Below are 12668 nucleotides of genomic sequence, written 5' to 3' on the forward strand. Positions count from 1 at the left end.
AGGTCTCCTTAACTTCAGGGACTGCTACTTTAAAGGAAGTGTAACAGATAGAAAATATATTATTGAAAAAACAATAATATAAGTACACTTTCAGTAAGAATTACACCCATTTCCTCAATTGCAACAAACATGAATTCATTGTTTGTTTGAGGTACTGCTACAGCAATGTGTCCCCAATTGACTACTTAACCATGAGGTAGACTACATTAGAAGATGGATAGTCCTTGATTTATGACTGTTCAGTAAGTTGAGTTATGACGGACTTTCCCAGGTTTACTTACAACCTAGATTCAAAATTCCAATAGCTTCTCCCGTTCTGGCAGTCATGTGATCACAGTTGGGTCACTTGGCAACCAACCTGCATTTACGGCCATTTGCAATGCCCCATGATCTCAATTTATTTGTTTCAGGAATTGGTCTGTATAGTGATAATGGATAGCAGAACTAGAACCACTATGCAACTTTAATGGAACTGGTAGCTTCTTTTTCTTTTATCTTTAATGTCAATATGTCCATTTCTGCACAATCTAATATTTTTTAAAATTACATCTTCTTCTTTAGGGGTTTCCTAATTTTTCCAGTACTGTGCAAATGCAATTCTTGCTGCTATCAATACATGTAATATTAAATATATATTCCCTTTAGCATACTTTTCTGGTACTATACCTAACAGAAATATTTCTGGTTTATAATCTATACGTAACTTTAGCATCTTTTCAAACCATGTATGTTTTTTGTCCAACATTTTTTTGCTTTTGCATATGTCCCACCACATGTGATAATATGTACACAGTGTCTGATTACATTTCCAACATTTATTTTTTTAAAAAACAGAAACTTGCTTCCCGTTTCCAGCAAAAAAAAAAAATCCCATTGCAGACAATGGTTTTGCTTAATAACCAACACAAAAAAAGTCATAAAATTGGATGCGCACACATGGTGACTCATGTAATGATCGGTACAACTTTGAACTATGGTGCTAGAGAAGACTCCTGCGAGTCCCTTGGACTGCAAGGCGATCAAACCGGTCAGTCCTAGAAGAGATCAACCCTGACTGCTCTTTAGAAGTCCAGATCCTGAAGATGAAACTCAAATACTTTGGCCACCTAATGAGAAGGAAGGACTCACTGGAGAAGCAGCCCAATGCTGGGAAACATTGAGGGCAAAAGAAGATAGGGACGACAGAGAATGAGGTGGCTGGATGGAATCACTGAAGCAGTTGGCGTGAGCTTAAATGGACTCCAGAGGATGGTAGAGGACAGGAAGGCCTGGAGCAGTGGTGGGATTCAGCCAGTTCGCGCCTATTCGGGAGAACCGGTTCTTAACTTTCTAAGAGGTTGTTGGAAGAAACCTTCTTTTGTTTTTTTCCCACTTTACAGGGCAAATCCTGTAAGGAAGGCAGGAAGGAAACATTCTGGTGTTGTTTCTAGCCTAATCTTTATTGCTCTGCTTACAGAAACTGCCTATCCGGTTAACCCTTATTACATTGTAACAGCTAAGGCGAAGCGCCCATCAACCTGAGTAATGTTGAGTTAGCCATGCCCACATGGTCACATGACCATTGAGCCCTGCCTACCCACCTGGTCATTAGGACAGAGAACCGGTTGTTAAATTATTTGAATCCCACCACTGGCCTGGAGGAACGTTGCCCATGGGGTTGTGATGGGTCGGACACGACTTTGCAACTAACAACAACAACACAACTTAGAACTGTAATTCAACACTTAATTATGGCCATAGGCTGAGGAATCCCTGTAAGCAATTCTGGAGGTAACCTAGAATTAAGCTACTCGTGGTTTTTTTATATCAAAGTGCATATCTTGGATTAGGTTCAGAAAGCAACCAGCGTTTCAGAGAAAGAGCGACAGGGCACTGTGAAGAGGTGCCACACACCACACGTATGGCTACAGCTGTACCTTCCAGGTTGTCTTCAAGGATTGCTACACAAAGCCTCATTGGAATCAATTTCTTCTTGAGCTTTCCAGTCCCTTTATTACACCAATCTTTCTGGATTTATCAGATGAAGCTGGGATACACATTCTCTTGCTAGAGACATTCATGTGAAAAGTTTTTTTCTGGAATTTGCACACGGGGCCTATCACCCATCGTTCAACGTCTCGCCCCCCCCCCCCCCTCACCGAAACAGCTACTCTGCCTTATCCTAATTCAGCTTCAGGATGCTTCTTCTCATGAGGATGTTGACAATGCAGATAGTCCTTGACTTACAACAATTCATTTAATGACCGTTCAAAGTTACAACAACGCTGAAAAAAGTGCCTTATCACCCTTTTTCACACTTATGACCGTTGCAGCATCCCTGTGGTCATGTGATTTACATTCGGATGCTTGACAACTAGTTCATATTTGTGATGGTTGCAGAGTCCCGGGGTCATGTGATCGTCTTTTGCGACCTTCTGACAAGCAAAATCAACAGGGAATGCAGATTCACCTAACAACCATAGTTACTAATTTAACAAACTGCAGTCATTCAATTTAACGACTGTGGCAAGAAAGGTCGTAAAATGGGCAAAACTCGCTTAACAAATTTCTCGCCTAGCAACAGGAGGTCTGGGCTCAACTGTGGTCATAAGGCGAGGGCTACCTGTATTTGGCAACATCCCCACTAACTGGGATTCTTGTATCATCAACCCACCATCCTTGGTTCAAAGGAAGATTTCCTAAAAAGGTAAAGGTTCCCCTCGCACATACATGCTAGTCATTCCCAACTCTAGGGGGCAGTGCTCATCTCCCTTTCAAAGCCGAAGAGCCATCCAAAGATGTCTCCATGGCCATGTGTCCAGCATGACTAAACATCGATGGTGGATGGAACGCTGTTACCTTCCCACCAAAGGTGGTTCCTATTTTTCTACTTGCATTTTTTACGTGCTTTTGAACTGCTAGGTTGGCAGAAGCTGGGACAAGTAATGGGAGCTCACTTCACTACATGGCACCAAACTGCCGACCTTTCTGATCGACAAGCTCAGCATCTTAACCACTGAGCCACCGCATCCCTATATCTATATATCTCTATCTCTATCTCTATCTCTATATCTTTTGTCTGTCTGTCTGTCCGTCCGTCCGTCCGTCCGTCCATCCATCCATCCATCTATCTATATATCTATCTATCTAGTCTCTAGGATGGGCTTTATATCTCTTTAACGATGGTTGAGTGATGCTAAAGGAGAATGTAAGTTACTCATGGGATCCTCCCTTCAGGATCAAAGAGGGACAAACAGACAATTCTGTGAAAAGCTAATTATCTGCCTTGACTTTAGTTACCTGTTAGGAGCCTCTGGGGTGAACCTTATCAGAACTGTCACAACCTGAAGTCTTTGGAGAAGAATGGAGTATACATTTCATTAAATAAAATAGCCAGATAACTCAATGTGAGGATACATAAGGTTTATGTTTTTACTTTCCAGCATGAACAGAGTTTGCTTATCATTAGACAGCTAGAACCCAGAGAGAGAGAGCGAGAGAAAGAGAGAAAAAAAAACCTTACCTCATTCATTCCAGCATATTTAGAACTGCAATCTTAATGTCAGCTTGACTGACACATTAGAATCATCACATTTCCTCCTTTGCTAAACTATTTAGCAAACTCTACTTATCAGCTCTCACTCTTGAGAACTGCAATCAGAAAGGAGGGAGCTGTTCAAGTTTCCTCTTTCTTGCAAAGGTGACAAGGAGGATAGAAGAAGAGAAGTGGATGAAATGGGGGAGTGGGGGAAAAAAAGAAAATGCTAACCAGACTTTCTAATAGACCAGCCTGCACTGAGATGTTCTTATACTCCAATATCTATGATAAAAATGAAGGTATGTGTTTCTGAACGGTTACATTAAATAAAGAAGCAAGCAAGGCTTCTCATGTTTAGCAGCTGGATTCTTTTCTTGACCTCCAAAGGAAGAAGGCACAACACTTTTGTGTTGAGAGCTACTTCTCCCTTTTGCTGCTACAATCGAAAACAATTTAGAGATCACCTGCCAATAATGCTGGAGGCCAGAGCTCTGGACCAGGCAATCCTCCTCCTTTTCTCACATGTCTCCAATCTGTTATTTTCTTTTCTATTTTCTCTCTCTCTCCCCTTTTCTCTTTTCCCATATAATAAAGAAAAGCAGTTCATATTGATAACTGCTTTTTTGCATGCCATTTTTACATTCTTCGGTGAAATGTAAGACACGGGATCAGGGGTGGGATTCAGCCGGTTTAGATCGGTTCAGGCAAATTGGTAGATCCGATGATCAGCTGGGAGCGAACCAGTTTGCTTTGACAATCAGGTGGGCCCTCCCGCCCGCCCCTGCTCTTTACTTACCTATATCCTCTTGGCTAATTTGCACAGAAGAGCAGATTGCCATATTGCAGTGTGTTACTCCCCAGAAGTAATGTGGAAGGTAAGTTTCATTAAAAGGAACTATAATACACCACTGTGCATGCACGCGAACACCGAACCAGAAGGGTCCCACCACTGCACAGGACCAAGAGATAAATAAATTTTATAAAATCAGGCTGAAGTAATTTCAAGAGAAAAAGCTACTTCAATGGGCAGGGGATGATAGTTCTAATTGCAGCATTAGGGAACATATTAAAAACATGCATGGATATGTTAGTTTCAGATGGGAAACACAGAACAAATGAGAGCAGTAGGATTAAATTTAAAAGCTAATTTCCAAAGAAATCATTTATAAAGGTGCATTCTAGGCCATCTTATTAAAAAATAAAAGATGGGATCATTTTTACTTCTGTGCACAAAGGAAGTATGTTTGGGACTCAGTAAAGTTGCAATGGTATGTGAGAATGACCTTGGGGGACAGAAGAAGGAAAGAGAGGAGGTGTGGGAAGCATTTCATAATGTAACCTTCCTGACATTAAAAGGAGAGGAGGGGAGATATGTATTTGCAGATTACACAAACCAAGTATCAAGCCCCAGGGAAATCAGAAAATCAGGCAGTTCAAATGAAAGATTTATAAATATTTATTTCAAGCTTAAGTACTCTACAAGAATCTGAACTACTAATGGTTCAATCAAATTGGTGTTAGAAAAGGAATTCAAGGTGGGCTGGATTTAGATTTGTTGTGGACACAAAGAGACTCATAACTAATGATGTATTTGACCTCTCCCTCGGGCTCAGGGCACCATTTACATTGATTTAAAAAAGGCATAGAAATGGAAATGGGAAAGAGGAGAGATGAAATGGGAAAGAATGAAACTCAGTCAAACAACTCAAATTTCTTGAATAGAAATTTGATACTAATCCTAATACATTAAGCAATCGATAGCTCTAACAATCTTTTTCCGGAGATGAATATATCCTCATAGCTCCTGAAACCAAGTATGGGTCGCCTTCTAGTTTCTTCACGAGGTCTCACCCAGCCTTGATTTCTGGAGCCAATGGAGGTTGACAAACAAAAATCCATACTTTTCTGTACAATCATGTTATGGATACACGTAAACCACCCAAGGATTTTTATTTCAAGTTTCAAAATAATGATTTGGCCATGGTGTGGCATGAGAATGTTATGATTTAATTTGGCCGCAGATATTTTTCAAAGCAAAGAAGTGACAGGTAAAGTTAAATAGGGTCTTGATAAGAAAAAGAAGTATGAGAAAAAAAATCTGTCATGCCACAGTGGCAGCTACATAATGTCTTTGTGGTCATTTCCTTCCTTGCAAATTGCAATCAAAGGTTAGTTTCGTACTAATAGTATTCAACAATGTGCATTTAATGATAGGTTTTATGTGCATTCCTAACAAGAAAATCATGTGGTCCATTCTTGATAACAGTATTTGCTTTTGAATGGCATAAATACAATATGAAAAATGATCAACAAGAATACCATTCATAATTCTTGAAGGAATGATTAGGCTTCCTGCTCAAAAATAAATTTTCAGGGTTAAATTTTTTCAAACACAGTTGTATACTCTGAGATGCTTTTGTTGTGTCAACCACTATAACTTGCATTTAGGCAGGAAGACAAACTAGAAGTAAGATTTGGCTTATGTATTTCATTGATGATACATTCCAGGAGTGTTTAACTTGTAGTTTGTAGGGCCTCTCAAAAGTATTTCTTTACAGCAACAAAGGCTACTTCCTTTGTGGAAATGGAGCAGAATTACCATGAAGAATTTAAAAAATTCCATAAAATTAACTTTGTAAAGTTTTCCATAACTCTTTGTCAAGGTCAAGGATATACAGGATAGGAAAATAAGCCCAAATACCCCAAAAGAAACTCAGGAATTCTGACTCTTGAACTTTAAAAGCCAATGGAAACGAATCCTAAAAGAAAATCCAAAACACCTCCAAGCGACATTGGGTAGAACCACATTTGGACAAAATTTGATGATCAGTTTTAATATGACACTATAATTACATATTCATTGCAAATTCTGCAAAATCTGCGTCATCATATTTCTCAAAAGAATACTTAGCCCAAGGATGTCAAACTTGATTTTATTGAGGACCACATCAGGGTTCTATTTGACCTCCGGGCCAAAGTGGGGCACAGCCAGCTTGATGTCACTCATGTTGGAGGAGCCTGTGGTGGCCGGAATGCTCTGCCATTAAAAACGGGCTTGGAGTTCCATTTTTGGCTGTGACAGCCTTCTGCAAACTTTTGCCAAGGAAAATGGAGCTCGGGAGGGGAGCACATAGCCCTTGCGAGCTTCGTTTTCAGCTGGGACAACTTCTTCCAACCCTCTACCAGGGAAAATGGGAGGGCTGCACACAGCCCTCACAAGCTCTGTTTTTGCTGGCAGAGGAACTGCAGGCTGGTCCTTTGCTTTCCCAGGGCAGTCTTGTGGGCCATATCTAAGCACCCTGTGAGACAGATCCGGCCCGTGGGCCTTGAGTTTGACACTCCTTACTTGCCTATCTAGTCTGCAATGACTTATTTCACAAAACTATCACCAAATGGGCCAGAACTATGAGGTGGAAGAGTTACCCCAGAGGGACATTTTCAGGCAATACATTCCCTGGATACATATTTACACTGGGCAAAGCTATTTGTGGAGCGGTGAGTGGGTTACTCACTGATTATAAGCATGTTACACCATCCATTCCTGACAGAGCTATAGCAGAATAGAAAGCCCAGGAATAAATACGATAAATAAATTCCCTGCACAATTTGCCACTGACATCATTTTGTGTTGTCTCTTCTGCAATTTACGGAGGCTGATAAACATTCCTTGCTTATTTGGCAATAGATTTTCTTCATTCAAGGAAGTGTATTTTTCTATTACCATATAAACTGCAGGCTTGCCAAGCAGCCTAGCCTCATTAATCTTGTCCCAAGGTGGAAGACTTAGCACTTCTGTATGATGTTTGTGAACTTACCGTATGTCTTATTCTTCCACCTCCAGCCCCATCATCCATGGCTTACAGTAGACTTCATTTTTGCAGTAGATTCGCTTGAAAATTCCATTAACTAGAGAAGGATCCTTAAATCCCCTGAGCTGAATTTCTAATAATTTCTAAGAGGTCCCAATACTAATATTGTTGAATGGAGTGGAAAAAATGTACAAAAATAATTTCTCTGCTTTTTGATGACAGGGGTATAAAATGTTGGATTTTCAAGCATCTTTTTTTCCCCATCGTACACCTTTTAAACTATAATGTCAAAATCAGTGAGGCGGTTTTTAAAACATTTTTAAACAAGAAATATGCAAAATGCTTCAGAATGGGATTTTTGTTTTGGCAATTATTACCACAACTCTCAATTTTCCAAGGAAAGATATCTTAGCCCTGTCCTTTTGTGTAACGGGGCCCTGATAACTTTTTATGATTGCCTCACACTCAACAATCCAAAATCAAATAATCTTTGAGTCAAATTTAACTCAAATGGTTTCCACATTGTTTTCTGAAATCATCTGTTTTTTACTATCTAATACCAGCTCTGGGATTTAGTGATGGTCTTCGATTCAAGCTCTGTCCATATCCACCGTTGTTTATATTATGAGATCATCCTTCATGTGGATATACACCAGAGGTGGTATTCAGCAGGTTCTGCCCAGTTCTGGAGAACCGGTAGTGGAAATTTTGAGTAGTTTGGAAGAACCGGTAAATACCGCCTCTTATTCCGCCCCCATCTATTCTCTGCCTCCCGAGTCCCAGCTGATCAGGAGGGAATGGGGATTTTGCAGTATCCTTCCCCCGGAGTGGGGGAGGGAATGGAGATTTTACAGTATCCTTCCTCTGCCATGCCCACCAAGCTACACCCACAGAACCAGTAGTAAAAATGCACTGCAGTCCTGAAGTCCCAAAGAATTTAAGCGTGAGTCGTAGATATCAAATGTTGATATACAAGTACATGGACATAACATTAAAACAGTTCTGTCAATCTATAAAGACACAGGATTCTTTTGACTTGGTAAAGATGGCAATATCTTGTAAATGAGCTAAGTTTCAGATAAAAGCTGATATAAAATAAGACAAAATAAAATGTCTTATGTTTAATGGGTTGTCCAGTCTAGATCTGGTTGAGAAAGTTGTCTTATAGAGTTACAAGATTAGGAAGCACAATGAATAGACTTAGAGCTTATCTTAGTTCCAACCTTTTTTACCTTGTTGAAATATACTGCCCAATTGTGAGATAGGTAACATAGAAAGTGAAATAAACAAATAATAATCAAACAATGTCCTCTTCGGAAAAAAATACTGCAATATCTTAATTCTAAATTTTTCTTATTTATTTTCCTTATTTCCTGGAAAATTGTCATAGTTTCGCTGATACATTCCCCTGATAAACAGAGAAAAATAAATAGAGCTAATGCCAACCTAGAAAAAGGTCCATTACATCCCTTGAGGTTTCATCGGTTCACTGATCTGCAGTTTGGTTTCTAAGCAACACCTTCAGCAAGAGTTTCCTGGTTTAAGAATCACAGGCAATTGTAGTTAATGAATCAGGAAGTCACCTTTCAAGATGGACAAGAAAAGAGAAGGCAATTGCCGGAATTCCCTGCCTCCCAGGTATTTTTATTGCAATTACATTTCTATTTCTGAGTTGGGCCATGCATTAAAGCTGTTCATTTAAGACTGGGTATTGGGGAAGAGGTCAGCAAGAGCAGAAAAAAAGTTTTTAGTATATCCCTATCAAAAAAGGGAATGTCAGTTCATGCCAATAATCATCAAACAAAAACTAGCTCCTACTTTTAGGAAGTTATGAACAGGGCCATTTTAACAGATTAACAGAGTCGGAAGGGACCTTATAGGCCATCCAGTCCAATCCCCTGCTCAAGCCTAACCCGAACCCTAACCCTACGCCATTTCTGACAAATGGCAGTCCAATTTCTTCTTGAAAGTCTCAAGTGATGAAGCTCCACAACGAGGGCAAACTGTTCCATTGGATGATTGTTCTCACTATCAGAACGTTCCTCCTTATTTCTAGGTTGAATCTCTCCTTGGTCAATTTCCATCCATTATTCCTTGTCTGGTCTTCAGGTGCTTTGGGAAATAGCTTGACCCCCTCCTCTCTGTGGCAGACCCTTAGATATTGAAACACTGCTATTATGTCTCCCATGGTTCTTCTCTTCACTAGACTAGCCATGCCCAGTCTTAACAGCCTTATGGGCCCCAGCCAAAGCAGTGTACTAGGGCCCCTATGACAACTACTCACAGGAATAAAAATGTAAATAGTTGGTAAAATTAAACATATATTTGCATGTTTATAAAAATGCAGTAAAATGTAATAAATATGTTGTTCTAATTATATGATACAAGGTGCATTGAAGGGTTAACATACACAGTTAACATACCCTATGCTCGTGGGGCCCACGGCAAGTGCCCATCAGGTGTTAAGATAGCCCTGGGTGTGAATACATTGGATACTGAGTATTAAAGGTCAAAATCAACCTTTGAATTGTACACATCAATAGTTCTACCAGATTCAGGATATGCAAATCTGCATTCTGACCATCTGCAGAGATCCAGAAAATCCTTGTTGCTGATCTCTAGTGCTTGCTTGAATTTATGCACCCCAAATCTTATAGTTGTAATGTTAAAATAAATTAGAAAAGAGTTGCACAGAAGTGTCTGGGCCTCCTGCTGCCGCTACTACCAGTTTGGCCAATCCGGGCTGAACCGGCAGCAACTGACCTCTGTCCACTAGCTCTGATGATGTTACCTAGTTTGGATAATGAAACATCTGCAAGAAAACAACCAAGCTCAGACAGTACCAAAGACTCCATATTTCTATCCTGGGCTACAAATATTCTTCTTTATTAGTATATAGTACAGATGTAATCAACACATTTATGTAATTGTTCTATACTTCAGTTATTATCAGTAGAGGAGTTTGATACGTGATATTTTTTGCTTTTACCCTTTGATACTGTTATTATTTTTGCTTCTTTGAAAAAGAAAAGGGCATCTATAAAAAAACATATTTGCCATCAGTTTTATTCAGATTTCAGATCTTTATTGCCCAAATTTCTAATTTTGCACCACTCTTTCACTTCTGTCCAATAAACTCCCTTGGCAAAGAAAACATTCACTTGTTATTGGAATTCTATAATACATAATATAAAGTGAGGGTATTGCATAAAAAAATTTCTGCTGAGCTGCTCAAGGTTAACTTGGACCCCCAAACAATCAGAGCACAGACTTTTGAAGTGTGAATAAGTTTAATATGTAACTTCTAAAGTTTAAGCAAAGCAGTTTCATCCGTCTCCCCTCCTCCACAAGTTCATATGATTGGCTGATGAGATCATCCACACATTATGACTTAAATAGCCATTTCAATCTTCTCATACTTATCTACCGACATGGATTAAGACTGTTTTAATTACAATTTCCACACCAGGAGACTGTATAAACATTTGTGTTTTCAGATGATCTTTCTGAACATAACCCAAAAGGACTCATGCACCCTTCGGTTAACCTACAATGTGGGATGGAACAAACTGAAGTGAATGAATCCCACTCTTACTTCACTTCAAAGAGCAGCCCACAGCAAAACAATTATTATACTTTTTTTTAAAAAAAAAACCATGATGATCGCAGCCCCTACTCTCAGTAATGTTACAAATTTGACACTACAGCTCATTTTCTGATTTAATTATGCCATTAGTTAATCCCATCTCCCCAATATGCATAACTTCATCAGATTCTTCACTCTGTAATTCAATTATTGATCAGGTTTCAATTAATATATGGTCAGTGTCTGCACAGAGTTGGAAAGGACAGATTTGGACTTTTTAGTTTGGGCCAAATTTTACTTTTCCATTTTTTTTAATTGAAAAGATGTTGGGGGCATTAATGGAGGAAGTTGGATTTAAAAGTAGTGTGTTTTTGCTGTTGTTTTGTCAGGGTGATAAATGGTGCTACAAAAATTAGCTAACTTGCTGCATCTTCTCAGCATTGCAATCCTAAGGGGCTTTAAAAGCCAGAAAACTAGGTCTGAATAACTAAATGCTGACACAGGCCATAAGCTCCTCTTTATGAACACATTAAAACTCCATTTTTTCCATTTATTGTTTTATTTAAACCATTTATATAACCCTCATTTCACAGCAGCAGATCTGGGCAGGTTACAAAAAATTAGAACCTAAGCCAAAATATAATATAAGTGCTATTCTGTTCCATTTTAAGTTCAAAGGTGGTAACAATATTTTTAATTTTTTTATACCAAAGCAAAATCAATTTTGGGATATTATTTTTCATATATTTTCTTAGATGGTAGTGCCTTTTTCTGAGAGTTTGAAACAATTATAGAAAGTGCTGCATTCAGAGGCCAGTTTCAATGAAAGCTTTAATTGCGATGTCTGCTGCAGTTCTTTGCTTAGAAATAAATACCTTTGCTAACCGAACATCATGTCATAATTTCTGCTGGAAAAAAGTAATGATTAAAAATAGGACAATCTATTAAAAAGTTGGCTTTTTCTTTTAACAGTGCTCTCTCCTTGAAAGATTTTTGGAAAGGAAAGCAAAAACCTAGACGTCATAATGATGGCAGCCGCAAATAAGTAGGATTTTCAAACAGAAGACCACATTTCAAATAGCAATTATTTTTGCTAATAAGAACAGAAATAAAATTATCTCTGACTGGACGTATAAAATAGGGTGCTTTATTTATATGGCCGAATCTCCTCCAAAGATTTACAAGGCACATCATTTTGATTCCTTTGATGGGCATGCCAAATATCCGTTTTAGATCAAACAAGAAACTTGTTCATTATTTTTAACCTTCAGCAGGCAGAAGAATATGTTCTTCTGAACTCATTAGGATATAGTTCTGATAGTCATACATTGGATCAACTTGTAAGATTGTAAACTTGTAATTTTTCAATGAGATTGTGCCTCACAGCAGGATTTATTCTTGATTCCAAGTTAGCCTGTTAATGTAATTCCATCATTTCCACGTCCACTCCCAAAATATTCCAGCCATCCGTATCTACTAGGCTGCTATTTTTATACTATCTTCAATCCACAAAAATCACCAATATGGCTTCATTATAAATAACACATATAATTAACTAATATATATTTAACACAGAACTCCTTTCATCCTACTTTTCCCTTGCATTCTGCCTGGTGAAGAGACTAATTAGGTTATCATATTGCGCAAATAAGAGGGGAACTTTTCCTGGCTCTTTTAACTCATGGGTGTCAAACTCATGGCATCACGTAGCTATCACGGGATATTTCATGATATTTTTTCCCTTCTTGGAGCAGGG

The sequence above is a fragment of the Thamnophis sirtalis genome, unplaced genomic scaffold, assembly GCF_051295495.1.
Source record: "Thamnophis sirtalis isolate CommonGarterSnake01/CBP01778 unplaced genomic scaffold, rThaSir2_p1.2 scaffold_11, whole genome shotgun sequence".
In the NCBI taxonomy this organism is placed as follows: Eukaryota; Metazoa; Chordata; class Lepidosauria; order Squamata; family Natricidae; genus Thamnophis; species Thamnophis sirtalis.